The following is a 12,950-nucleotide window of genomic DNA, read 5'->3' on the forward strand; positions in this document are numbered from 1 at the left end:
CTCCCACCCCCACCTGGTATTTCCTTGCCCTATGATGAACAAACCTTCACACAAACCTACTTTTGTAGGCAAATTAAAATGGGCTATCTCAGTGTATAGCTCCTTTGACTGGAGAACAATGGTGTGTGTGTGTGTTAAATAATCTGCTTATTTATAAAAGTGCATAGTTCTTCATCGTGGTCTCTATGCATTACACATATGGGCTCTGCGCCTGCGCGGAGACCTGAACTGGAACCTTCTATAGCTTAGGGAAACGTTTTTGGCGGGAACCCCTCCCCCACGCTACCGCGCATGTCCCTGGGGTTCCCGCCCTTACCTCAGTTCTTCATCGTCCGCCACTGTGCAAAGACCTTGTAACCGTTTCCTCTAGCGTTTTTTCTCTCAAAACTCTTCTTCATCTAATTTTCTCCTCGAATTCTGTATATATATATCTTTATCTCTTCTCTTCTGCCTTTCTCTCTCTCTCTCTCTCTATATATATATATATAAAAATCTATTTGCCTTTTACTATTGTATATATTCCTCTCTTCCCCTTTTCCTTAGCGATCCTCAGATTGCAGGCGCCCCAAGTGCATGGCCGTAAAGGCCCCGTTCAGAAAATGCGTCAAATGCGGCGCTAAACTTCCACTGAAAGACGGTCACTCTCTTTGCGTAGTGTGTCTCGGGGAAGGCCACAAGGTTCAGCAGTGCCATCACTGCATGGCTTTTACTAAGCAGACTCGGAAAAATAGAGCAGACAGACTTCGTTCAGTGCTCTGGGAAAAAGCTCTAAAGGCCACTGATCCTGCACCTCAGAAGCATACTGAGAAATCCTCCTCAAGGGCAATGAGCAAAGACCAAAGCCCTGAGATTCAATCCTTTGTGATTACTGAGGAGATGATGGCGGAAAACAGGGCCATACCCCTGACGCCAGGCCGATCTCTTGCGGTGTCCGCGGCCAAGAAAATTGCTAAAAAGGCCTGGACCCCTACATCGGCAGAACAATTAAAGAAAAAGAAGAAGAAAAGAAAGGAGGCTGATAAACATTCCTCCTCAAGGGTCGAGACCGTGACAAAGGAGTCGCCCAGGCCTAGCCAGCCGAAACCAGTCTCGGTACCGACACAAACATCGGTACCAGAGCACTTGCCGATACCGACCCCGATACCGACAACCAGAAGCTCCATGTCTGAGGGCGAAATACGTGATTCGGTATCGGCTGTCTCAATACTGTGTACAACTGCTCCACAAGAATTGGGACCACAACATACGGTACCGTCGACCCATCGACAGAGACCTTCTTCTCCTAGGCCAGACTATGACCATATCTCCCAATATTCGGGATACCACAGACAGCATTCATATGACTGGGAGTATTACCGTCCTCAGGAATACTACCCGATTGAGTGCAGACAGGAGGATTATTACGCACACCCTCCTCCACCTACTAGAGTCATTCAAGTGCCTCCCCCGCAACGTGCTCCTACACCATTGAGTCACGGTAGCAGGAACGACACTTCGGTACCGAGAGCGGCCTCTTCCTCGTCTGTACCTCATCGCGAACAGGCTTTACAGCCAATACAGCAAACAATACAAGTCACTGCATCGAACTCACCTGATGACGATTATAGATCCGACTCAGACTCCATAGTCTCAGTAGCAGCTTCGATGCCATCGGCTGAGGACATAGTAAACACCCACGATCCAGCCTCTCCTTCGGAAGATATAGGAAGTTTCTCTGATCATGTCCTCAGGATGGCGCAGTCTTTATGCCTCGACATTGAACAGCCTGCAGAGATTGAGGACGACCCAATTTACAATGTGCTAAAGACGGGGGCGAGCTCTACAGTTGCTATTCCGTTCCCTCCTACCCTGAAACGTACGGCACATATCTCATGGAAGACGCCATGCGCCACTCAACCAACATCTAAGAGGTTGGAGGCGATGTACAAAGTACAAGAAGCTAATGCGGAATTCTTATTCCAATATCCTAAGCCCAATTCGATAATTGTTGAATCGGCCCAGGGCAAATCACAGAAAATACACTCAGCCCCGGTCGACAGGGAAGGGAGAAAACTGGACTATCTGGGCAGAAGGGTGTACACTTCTTCGTCGCTAGGAATACGGACCTCCGCCTATGAAGCAACTATGGCAAGATACCAGATTTTCCTCTGGGAGAAAATAGGCTCCCTCTGCGACCATCTACCTGAGGAAAAACGAGAATTAGCAAGGATTTTTCAATCCGAAGCTACAGCAATAGCAAGGCTACAACTTAATTCTGCCAGGCATCAAACAGATTCCCACTCCAAATCCATGATGGGATCTATAGCACTCCGTCGCCATGCCTGGCTGAGATCAGCTAATCTAAGTAATGAGACAAAAACGAGAATAGAAAACCTGCCATTCGATGGAGAAGGTCTATTCAACACTAAAACGGACGAGTCCTTAGACTCCATTTATAAAGCACACACAACGGCTAGAAAGATGGGGTTTCGCAACCTCTGCCTCAATACAAACAGAGGCGTTGGACAAGACAGCCTTACCAGCAACTACAGCAACGGCCACAATACGATAAACAGCCTGCCAAACAACAGCAACAGCTTCAGAGGAAGAGGCCTTACCAGGGTCGATACCAACAGAACAGACGTCAGCCTGACTTCTCCAAGAGGCAACGTCTTTGACTTCCCTGTCCCAGGCCTACCACCTTTTACCAACCACCTAGCACCCCTTTACCATCAATGGGAGTCAATAACATCTGACTCCTGGGTGCTCATCATCATCAAAACGGGGTATGCCATCGAGTTCAATACCCTCCCTCCTTCTTCGGGAGTGAAAGTAACAGCGCCGTCCCCTCCTCTACTGCTCGAGGTACAAACCTTACTAGCAAAAGGAGCCATCTCACCTGTACCCGGGGAGGAGATCAACCTAGGGTTCTTTTCGCGCTACTTCACGGTCCCGAAGAAGGATGGGGTCTTCGACCGATTATGGACTTAAGACAATTGAACAAGTACATCACCCCGAAAAAATTCCGTATGACAACGGTTACTTCCATTCTCCAACTGTTGCATACGGGGGTGTGGTTTGCGGTGGTAGACCTGAAGGATGCATACTTCCATATTTCCATCAGGAAGTCGCATCAAACTTACCTGCGTTTCTCCATCGGCGCTCAACAGTTCCAGTTTACCGTTCTTCCCTTCGGCCTCACGACAGCACCGAGGGTCTTCACGAAGGTGATGGCTGTTGTATGCACACATCTACGACAAAAGGAGATTCACATATATCCATATATAGACGACTGGCTTCTGGTCGCGGAGAACAGTTGCACGCTCCAGAAGGACATAGTTACGACTCTCAACCTTTTAGACTCTTTAGGACTATGGGTCAACGAGGAAAAGTCCATATTGACCCCTCAACGAACAATAGACTTTATAGGAGTGACTCTATCGTCTCGGGACGGAAGAGCATACCTCCCTATGACAAGAGCAAAGACTCTTCGGGATCTGATTCTCGACACCGAAACCCAAACAAGGCCCTCGGCATGGACAATCCAAAGATTGCTAGGTCTAATGGCAGCGACCACCGCTGTCATCAGATTCACAAGACTGCGAATGAGGGTCCTTCAAGGCTGGTTTTTGAGGACGTTCGACCTTCAGCGCAACGCCCACAGAACGTACCTCTCGATACCGAGGCAGGTATGAGCGTCCTTGAAATGGTGGCTCTCGATGGAAAACCTCCTGGAGGGAGTTCCTTTTCAGCAAAAGGCGCTGTCGGTGACTATCACGACCGATGCCTCTCTGATCGGATGGGGAGCTCACTGCAACTCCTTCACCGCCCAGGGCCGATGGCTTCCTCGACAGATAGAGGAGCATATCAGTCATCTGGAGCTCCTAGCAGTGGAAAATGCGTTAAAAACTTTTGCTCAGATCATCAAAGGCAAAAATGTCCTGATCGCAACAGACAACAACACAGTAGTCTGCTACATAAACAGACAGGGTGGAACGAGATCACACCCCTTGACCCGATCTGCACTCAGAATCTGGAACTGGTGCATAAAAAGAAAAACTTACCTGACTGCAATCCATGTAGCGGGCAAGGAGAACATCGTCGCGGACTCCCTCAGCAGGTCCTTCCACGTCGACCACGAATGGGAGCTCGATACCGAAGTGAGAGTCGATCTCTTTCGGTACTGGGGCCGCCCTGCTGTCGATGTCTTTGCCACTGCAGAAAACGCAATCTGTACCAGATTCTGCAGCAGAGCAGAAAGAGGAAGGAACTCGCTAGGAGACGCTTTCACAAGAACGTGGACAGGGGACTTGTTCTACATCTTCCTCCCTTTCCTGACTAAGGTCATAGCCAAGATACAAGCAGACAGAGCGGACTGCATTTTAATCGCACCTTGGTGGCCCCAACAGCCTTGGTTCCCTCACGCCCTTTGACTGTCGAGAGGGGACTACATCAAACTACCATCGGTACCGAAACTCTTGTCTCGACACCAGGGCAACATTCGACACACAGACCTGTCGACGCTCAAGATGACGGCGTGGAGGATAACAGCACACCCTCCCGTACCGTACAATTGACTGTGGAGAATATCTTGATAGCATCGCGAAAGCCTTAACAAGGAAATCCTACGCAGCGAAGTGGCAAAGATTCCTTAAATTTGCCTCAGAAAGGGATCAAACAGCAGACACTTGTCCCATTTCAACAATTCTTGAGTACCTACTCTCATTGTACCGAACTGGACTAAAACTCTCTTCAATCAGAGTGCACTTAGCCGCTATTGCAGCCTCTCACAGGGGTGCGGAAGGGTTTTCACCCTTCACCCACCCTACATCAAAGGCATTTTTGAAAGGACTAAAAAATACTATACCAACAATTAGGAACATGATTCCATCCTGGAGCTTATCAGTTGTTTTGCAAGCACTGATAAGAAAACCGTTTGAGCCCATGGCTACAACAGACTTGAGACTTTTGACTTTCAAGACTGCGTTCTTATTTATTTATTTATTTATTACATTTCTTGGTTGCCATAACTTCGGCAAGGCGAGCAAGTGAGCTCAGGGCTCTAAGGATAGATGCTCCCTACACGACATTTCACAGTGACAAAGTCATTTTACGTACAGACCCTGCTTTCCTACCTAAGGTGGTAACACCTTTCCATCTGTCTCAGGAGATTGTGTTACCTGCATTCTTTCCAAATCCTACAACACCTGCAGATGCATCACTGCACATGTTGGACGTTAGGAGAGCCCTCACTTTTTATAGAGCAAGAACTGACAATTTCAGGAAAACCAAACAATTATTTGTATGTTATGGAGAGCCTTATAAGGGACTCCCAGTGTCATGTCAGCGGTTGTCACGCTGGATTGTAGAGACAATTGAACTTGCCTACTCTATATCCAAGCTAAAGCTACAACTGCCTGTGACAGCTCACTCTGCCAGGGCAATAGCAACATCTGTGGCTTTCAACAGGGGTGTTCCACTTCGGGACGTTTGCAGGGCCGCAACGTGGTCCACCCCATCCACATTTGTAAAGCATTACAGCTTAGACACCCGCTCCAGGCAAGACTGTTCATTTGGAAGGATGGTGCTCTCGGAAGTTCTAAAGCAGTGGTTCCCAAAGTGGGTGGTATTGCCCCCTTGGGGGCGGTGGGATTGCATAGGGGGGCGTTAAGAGGCAAAGGGACGGGGGCGGAGCTTGGCAGCCATGAAGCTGGTAAGAGTTTCTTAGAGTTCTCACCGGCTATGCCGGAAAAGTCAATTATCTCTTTTAAAAGGGCATAAATCTTAAATGAGTAGGTTGGAAAAAGACTATAAATATTATCTGTTGGTGTTGTTGACATTTGCGAAGTGGAAATGAGATAAGAAGTGTGAAAATTGATGCGGTCTTGGCTGTGGGACAGCGTCTCAAGGACTGGAAAGTGAAAGTAAGCTGTCTGTGTGCCGGGACTGTGAAAACTGCTTGTTATAGTAATGAGATTTCACAGCGAATGTTGACTTGATTATGGTGAATCTCATTCTTTATTTGAGAAGAATAAGTTGTTAATCACCGGAATTACAATAAGATAAAAGCACCCGGGCAGGATTGATAGACTGTGTTGACTACAGAGAGATAAAAATAGCCCGGACAAGGAGGAGAGCCGTGACGTTAAGAAAAAGATTTATGCCCTATATCGAGTACAAAGAAAAAAATTAAAACCGAATGTGCAAAAGTATTTTGGTCAAGGAAAAAACCCAGTAACCACAACCTCCCACGCCTGGAGAACTTGGCTTCGGAAGAAGTGCAGGGAGAGACAGAGAAAGCAGCGGCAGATTTTAAAATGGCGGAAGGTGGCAAGGGAGCCAGCCATCATGGCTGAAATTAAAAGCTTTATATTAGAAAACAATGGAAGTATCTTCAAGAAAATAGATCAACAGGCAGAGAGATCAGATAAGCGATTAGCAGTGCTTGCAGAGAAAATTGCCCAGAACGTTAAAAGTATAAAAGAATTGGAAGCAGGAGCAAATTTGATGGAGAAGAGACAGGACTTTTTGGAAGAAACCTCTAATGTGCAATTCCAGGACCATGAATTAAGGCTGATCCAATTAGAAGACCAGAATCGTCGTTCATCGATACACGTTAAACATCTTATTCAAGCACCAGGAGAAAACTTAAGAGATATAATCCTGCAATGGTTCAAAGATATGATGCCTGATTTGGAAACAGAGGACTGCGATTTCGACAGAATTCATAGAGTGGGGGGGGGGCAAAATTATAAAGGAGCTAATAGAGACATTCTGGTAAAATTTGGCAATTATTATAAGAAAGAGCAAGTTATGAAGAAATTGAGATCCATGGCCCTGCTACAATATAAGGGTAAACCAGTGCAAATTTACAACGATCTTTCTCAGCACACACTTAATTGGAGACGCAGTGTCAAGCAGATAACGGAAATACTAGTGAAAAAAACAATTAAATATGCATGGGGATATCCTGTATTCTTAAGATTTACATATGGTGGGGAGAGCACAGAGTAACCTCTTTGGATCAGGGTAAAGAGCTGCTGAAGAGCTTGGGTCTGTATGATGATGCAACTTTGGCTGGAACAGGCGGGGGGGAAGTGAGGCTGGGGCATCTGGGAAATAATAGAACTGATAAATGCATTATGAGATAATTGTTGATGGAATGGTTAAAGTATAGAGACCTTGCCGGCCAGGCGAAGCGCTGCCTCCCCCCCTCAGTAGATGGCCGGAGTGATAGACTTGCGGGGATATGGGGTGGGGAAGAGGTGGGGGGTGGGGTGGGGGGGAAGGGGGGTGGAGCGGGTTGGAGTAAGGGAATTGAGGGTTTTTTTTATTATGGTGTTTGTGTTTTTATGTATGTGAATTTGAGTTACAGAGCACAAGGGATCGGAAGAGGCATCAAATTTTTTTATTATGGATAAAAAAATAAAAGTATCAACGCTCAATGTTAAAGGTTTGGGGGCAGTCGTGAAAAGGAGGAGAATAGAACAAATGTTAAATAAAGAAGGATCTGACATAATTATGTTGCAAGAAACACATCAGGGCTTCGATAATGTAAATCAGATAAAAACAAAGTGGTCAGTTTATTATGAAAAGTCATTGGGGACTTCAAAAAAATGGTGTGGCTACTTTGATCTAAAAAAAAAGTGGATTTACATTAGAAACTATAAAAAAGGATGACAATTCCTTATGATAAAAGGAAAAATGGAAGGTAAAGTATATACACTAATTAATGTTTACGCCCCAAATGAGAGACATAGAGTTTTTTTATAAAATTATTTAAAGAAATAGAAGAATTCAAGGAGGGGTATGTTATCTTAGCTGGGGATTTTAATATGGTTATGGACAATAGATGGGACAGGTCAAACCCCACTAACGTTGAAAAGAGAAATAATCTCACTATACTGAATAAATTAGTAAAAGAAAATGACTGGATTGTTGGCGTTTACTTAATGGGGCTAAGCCTGGGTTCTCATATTATTCCCCAGTTCATCATACATACTCCAGGATAGATCATATATTTGTCTCAAAAGACTTTACAACTAAGATTTGTAAAATGGAAATGGGGGTAATAAAGGTAACAGATCACGCATTGTTAAGTTTAGAATTTACAGTTAAGAAGAATTACGAAGAAGTGTATAGGTGGAAAATGAACACAAAAATATTGAAATATAATAAAGTGGTAGAAAAAATTCAGAGGGAATTGTCAGAGTCCTGGGAAATTAATGAAAAGGGAGGAACAGCAGGGTCAGTGGTTTGGGACACCATGAAGGCTGTAGCAAGAGGAATTTGTATTAGAGAAATGTGTAACTTAAGAAGACAACAGTATGCAGAGCAGGAGAAGTTAGAGATAGAGATTAGGAGTTTGGAGGAAGAATATTGGCAGGGTAAAAACAAATACAAATTAATAGAAATACAAGCTAAGAAAAAACAATTAGAAAATTTAAATTTAGAAGAAGTTCAGAAAAAATTAATATATATGAAAAGGGAGTATTTTGAAAACAGCAATAGAAATTCTAGATTGCTTGCCAGACTCACACAAAAGGAAAAAGCGAGAAATGGGATAGGAGCATTGAAGGATAATCAAGGGAATTATTGTCATTCAATGAAGGATAAAATAAAAAAATTTCAAAAATTTTATCAGGAATTATATAAGGGTAAAGATATTAAAAAAAAGAAGGTGGAGGATTATATAGGAAGGTATATAAAGAAGGGAATAAAAATAGAGCATAAAGAGCTAATGGAGAAGGTAATAACTCAAAGAGAAGTTGAAGATGTAATCGATAATCTGAAAGTGGGTAAATCACCGGGAGCAGATGGCTTAGGATCAGAATATTATAAGGTCTTTAAAGGGTTTTTAGTTCCGAAATTACTGAAACTTTATAACGCTATATCACAAGGAGAGAAGATACCAGAATCATGGGAACATTCATTGATAATATTAATTCCAAAACCAGATAAAGACTTGACTATCCCTGCCTCATATAGACCCATCTCATTAATAAATCAAGATGCAAAAAATTTTTCTTCTATTTTGGCGAAATGGTTAAATAAATTTATATCTGAATATATAGAAGAAGACCAATGTGGATTTGTGGCGGGGAGGCAGATGCATAGTTTAGTGGGAAGAGTTTTAAATGCAATACATATGATAAAAAAATCTAAGATCAAGGCAGGAATTTTGGCATTGGATATTTTCAAGGCTTTTGATTGTGTGAGCTGGCAGGCATTAAAGATTATTCTAGATAAAATGGGATTTGGAAATAAATTTAAAATCATAATAGAACAGTTATATTCCCAAAATACAGCTGTTAGTGGTGGTAAACGACGGACTCACCGATAAGATATGACTAGCCAGAGGTACAAGACAAGGATGTCCGCTCTCGCAGGTCCTGTTTGTAATGGTTATGGAAGTATTGGGGAATGCAATAAGAGATGACGGAGAGATAGAGGGAATTGGTGATGTAAGAAAAATAAAAGTGAATATGTTTGCAGACGATACCCTATTGACTATTAAGAATCCAATAAGAAAAATAGATAGAATTAAACAACAATTGAGAGAATTTGAAGAGGCTACTGGATTAAGAATAAATTGGTCCAAATCAGAGATGATTTTGTTTAATTATACTAAGAAGGAAGAAAAGGAATGGGAACGAAAGGGAATAGAAATGAGAGTTAAGGAACAGATTAGATATTTGGGAATTAAAATTACAAAAAACTTAGGTAATTTAGAAAAGGAGAATTTAACGAGGTTAAAAAAAGGTTTTAGCAAAATTGGAAAAATATAAAAGATTAAATTTATCCTGGTTTGGAAGGATAGCGCTAATAAAAATGAAGATTTTAGCAAAGATTAATTTTGTGTTTAGGATGTTACCAATAAAAATTTCAGAATCAGAGATAAAAAGTTGGCAAAATATTATAAACAAATATTGTAACGGAGATAAGAAAGCGAGGGTAAATAAGAGTAAATGGTATTTAAGCCAAAAAAAGGGAGGAATGGGTCTCCCAAATATAAAATTATAGTATGTAGCAAATAGGTTAAGACACATCGTAGAAGCAATTATAGAAATAGGAGATTTAGATTGGATGGAGGATAAAACTACAAGTAATGTACAGATGAGATTGGAAAATGTTTTTTTTAAGGAAGGAGGGAGAAAATGGGTGGAAAGTATAGATAATCCACTCCTGAGGTCTCAATGGGAAATTTGGAGTAAATGTAAAGGGGAGCTGCTTCTGAGCAACTCTCCTTTGTCACCAGTAATAATGTTAAAGAATTTCCCGGAGGAACTGAAGGGTAGATTAAGTAAAATATTAAAAGAGAAAAATAAAATGAAATTAAAGGATTGGTTAAGAGAAATAAATACAAGAGAAGATATGGAAGAGCTTTTAAAGGAGAACAAATTAACTTGGTTAGAGTATAGGCAATTAGAACAGTGGAATAAAAAGTGGATTAGAGAAAATAGAGTTTGTAGAGAAATGACAAAGTTTGAGGAATTAATAGTTAAAAGGGAAAAATGTAAGGGAGGAAGTTTAGCATTAAAAGGGTTAATGAGTGAAATATATAAAATATTGCTAGAGGAAGGGCTAATGGATAGTGCAGGAAAATTGGTATGGGAGACAGACTTGAAGATACAAATAGGACGACAGAGCTGGGAGGGACTTTGGAAACAAAGAGTGTTGAGAAGTATGTCAGTGAGAATAAAAGAGAATTATTTTAAAATTTTGTGGAGGTGGAACCTAACCCCGATTAGATTGAATAAGATAAATAATCAGCATTCAGCAAACTGTTGGAGAGGATGTGGGGAAAAAGGAACGTATTTACATATGTGGTGGGAATGCAAATATGTACAAAGATTATGGAAGATGGTGTTTTTGGAAATTGAAGAAATAGTGGGAATGAAGATAGAACAAACACCAAAAATTGCATTACTGTCACTATATGAAGATTTAAAATGTGGAAAAGAAATTAAAGAATTAATATCGAGTTTGCTGACTGCAGCACGATTGATGGTAGCTAGGAACTGGAAGATTCAAGGGGAATATTCTATTGAAGAATGGTACAAAGAAGTATGGGATATAGCTATTAATGATAAATTGACTTGTAATATTAAGTGGAGGAAAGGTATAACTAAAATAAACGAGTTTGAAGGAATTTGGAAACAGTTCCTAATATTTGTGTTTTCTAAGGGAAGTGGGAAACCACCAGCAGAAGACAGTATGAGATTTTGGAAGCAGGAATAGATCCCGGGGTGGTGGGTGCACTTATATGTTAAGAATGATTATGATTATGTTATGATATGTTATGTTATAGTTAATATCTAATCAATATATATCTATTCAACATTTTTTTAAAAAAAAGAGGCAAAGGGACGGCAGGGGGGCACTGGCAGGGGGCGCTAACAGGCAAAGGGACGGCAGGGGGGCGCTCGAGGTGGTCTCTCTGGAAAGTCCTAAAACCCAGGGACCGAGCAGGAAAGAGTGGCAAATTCAGCTGCTCTCCCCACACCGCTCCTGCTCAGGAAGGCCTTTCTCACTCACGCAGCCGCTCTCTCCTCCTATCTCAAGCCCACAGCGGCCCCACCAGAAGTAGGGGGTGGGGGAAGCGCCCACAGGAGGCAGCAGAGCAGGAAACAGCGGCGAATTCAGCTGCTCTGCCCGCTCTTCTCCTGCCTAGGAGGGCCCAGGGCTTCTTTCCTGCTGGAGCCACCGCCGCCAGCTCCCTCGCTCGGCCAGAGCTGCTCCCTCCTACAAACTGCCCCGGCAGACCTCTCGCAATAGTTGCTGCACAAGGCGGGAGCAGTAGCCATGTGGCGGAGAGGAAGGAGCATGTGGAGGCCGGTGGGCGGCAGAGCAGCTGCCAAGAACAGCCATCAGCCGGCAGGCTGGGTGGGGAGCAGGACTGCTTGTGCTGCTGCAAGGTATCACCAGGCTCCCTTCCCCTGTCAGGAGTTGCAGATTGGGGCCATCTCCCCTCTGAGCTGCTGCCCTCCTGTCGTAATCAGCCCGGCAGCTATTGTGAGGCTTGAGGGGAGTGGGGTTGGAGAGAGAGTGATGCTGTGTCTCTCTGTGTGTGCTCCCACCCCTCAAAAAATCTGGACTACAACAGGATTGGGAGAGAAAAGGGGGAGGGAGAGAGAATTGCAATTCCCCAGGTCCTTCCTGGCTAAAGAAGATTCAGCAGCGCCTTCTTCCAGAACGCTTGCTGAAACCATTCCTATCTGCCCTTGCTTATTTCAGGGTGTCCAACCCCCTTTTTCAAGCGTTCTTTTGGTAAACATGGTATGTGTGTATCTTGTGTCACCATAAAAACAGAACTGCAACACAATCCTAAGTATGTCTACTCAGAAGTAAGCCCTACTGAGATCAATAGAACTTACTCTGAGGTAAATGTGCATAGGATTCAGCCTGAAAATGAAGAAAAGACAGAAGAAAATGAATTGTAGAAATAGAATAGCAAGGTAACTGTGGGATATTTAACCATATTTAAAGACAATAAGTACAGTAAAATTAGTGCCCCTCTACTTCAGTCCCAGCCAGATTTTCCATAGGAAAACTCTATACCAGGTGGCAGATAATTATTTTGAAATTTTAATTAAAATACATTATCCTTTCCTATAACAAAATGGTGCTTACTCCTAAGTAAGTGTGTTCCACTGAAGAAGGAAATCCTATTTGATTCCTGTATTCATGCTAGTGTGATAAAGGCACAATTTTATGCATGTTTAGACAGAAAAAAGTCCTCCAACTCCTAGAGACCCCTCTAAATGGGAAGCACCTGCCCCAGGCTTGCTGAGGGAGGGAGGGAAAAGAGAGCGAACGCCTCTGTTTGCAGCCAGCATGGCAGGACACACCAATTGGATTTTGAATAAAGTGTTCAATTATTTGTTACTGTTTTGAATTTTATTATTATTATCTTCCTTGGTGGGTCGTTGAAAACAACTATTCTGAATAATGATTTTTATAGTGTAGGG

Source organism: Elgaria multicarinata, chromosome 3 (genome assembly GCF_023053635.1).
Source record: "Elgaria multicarinata webbii isolate HBS135686 ecotype San Diego chromosome 3, rElgMul1.1.pri, whole genome shotgun sequence".
Classification (NCBI taxonomy): domain Eukaryota; kingdom Metazoa; phylum Chordata; class Lepidosauria; order Squamata; family Anguidae; genus Elgaria; species Elgaria multicarinata.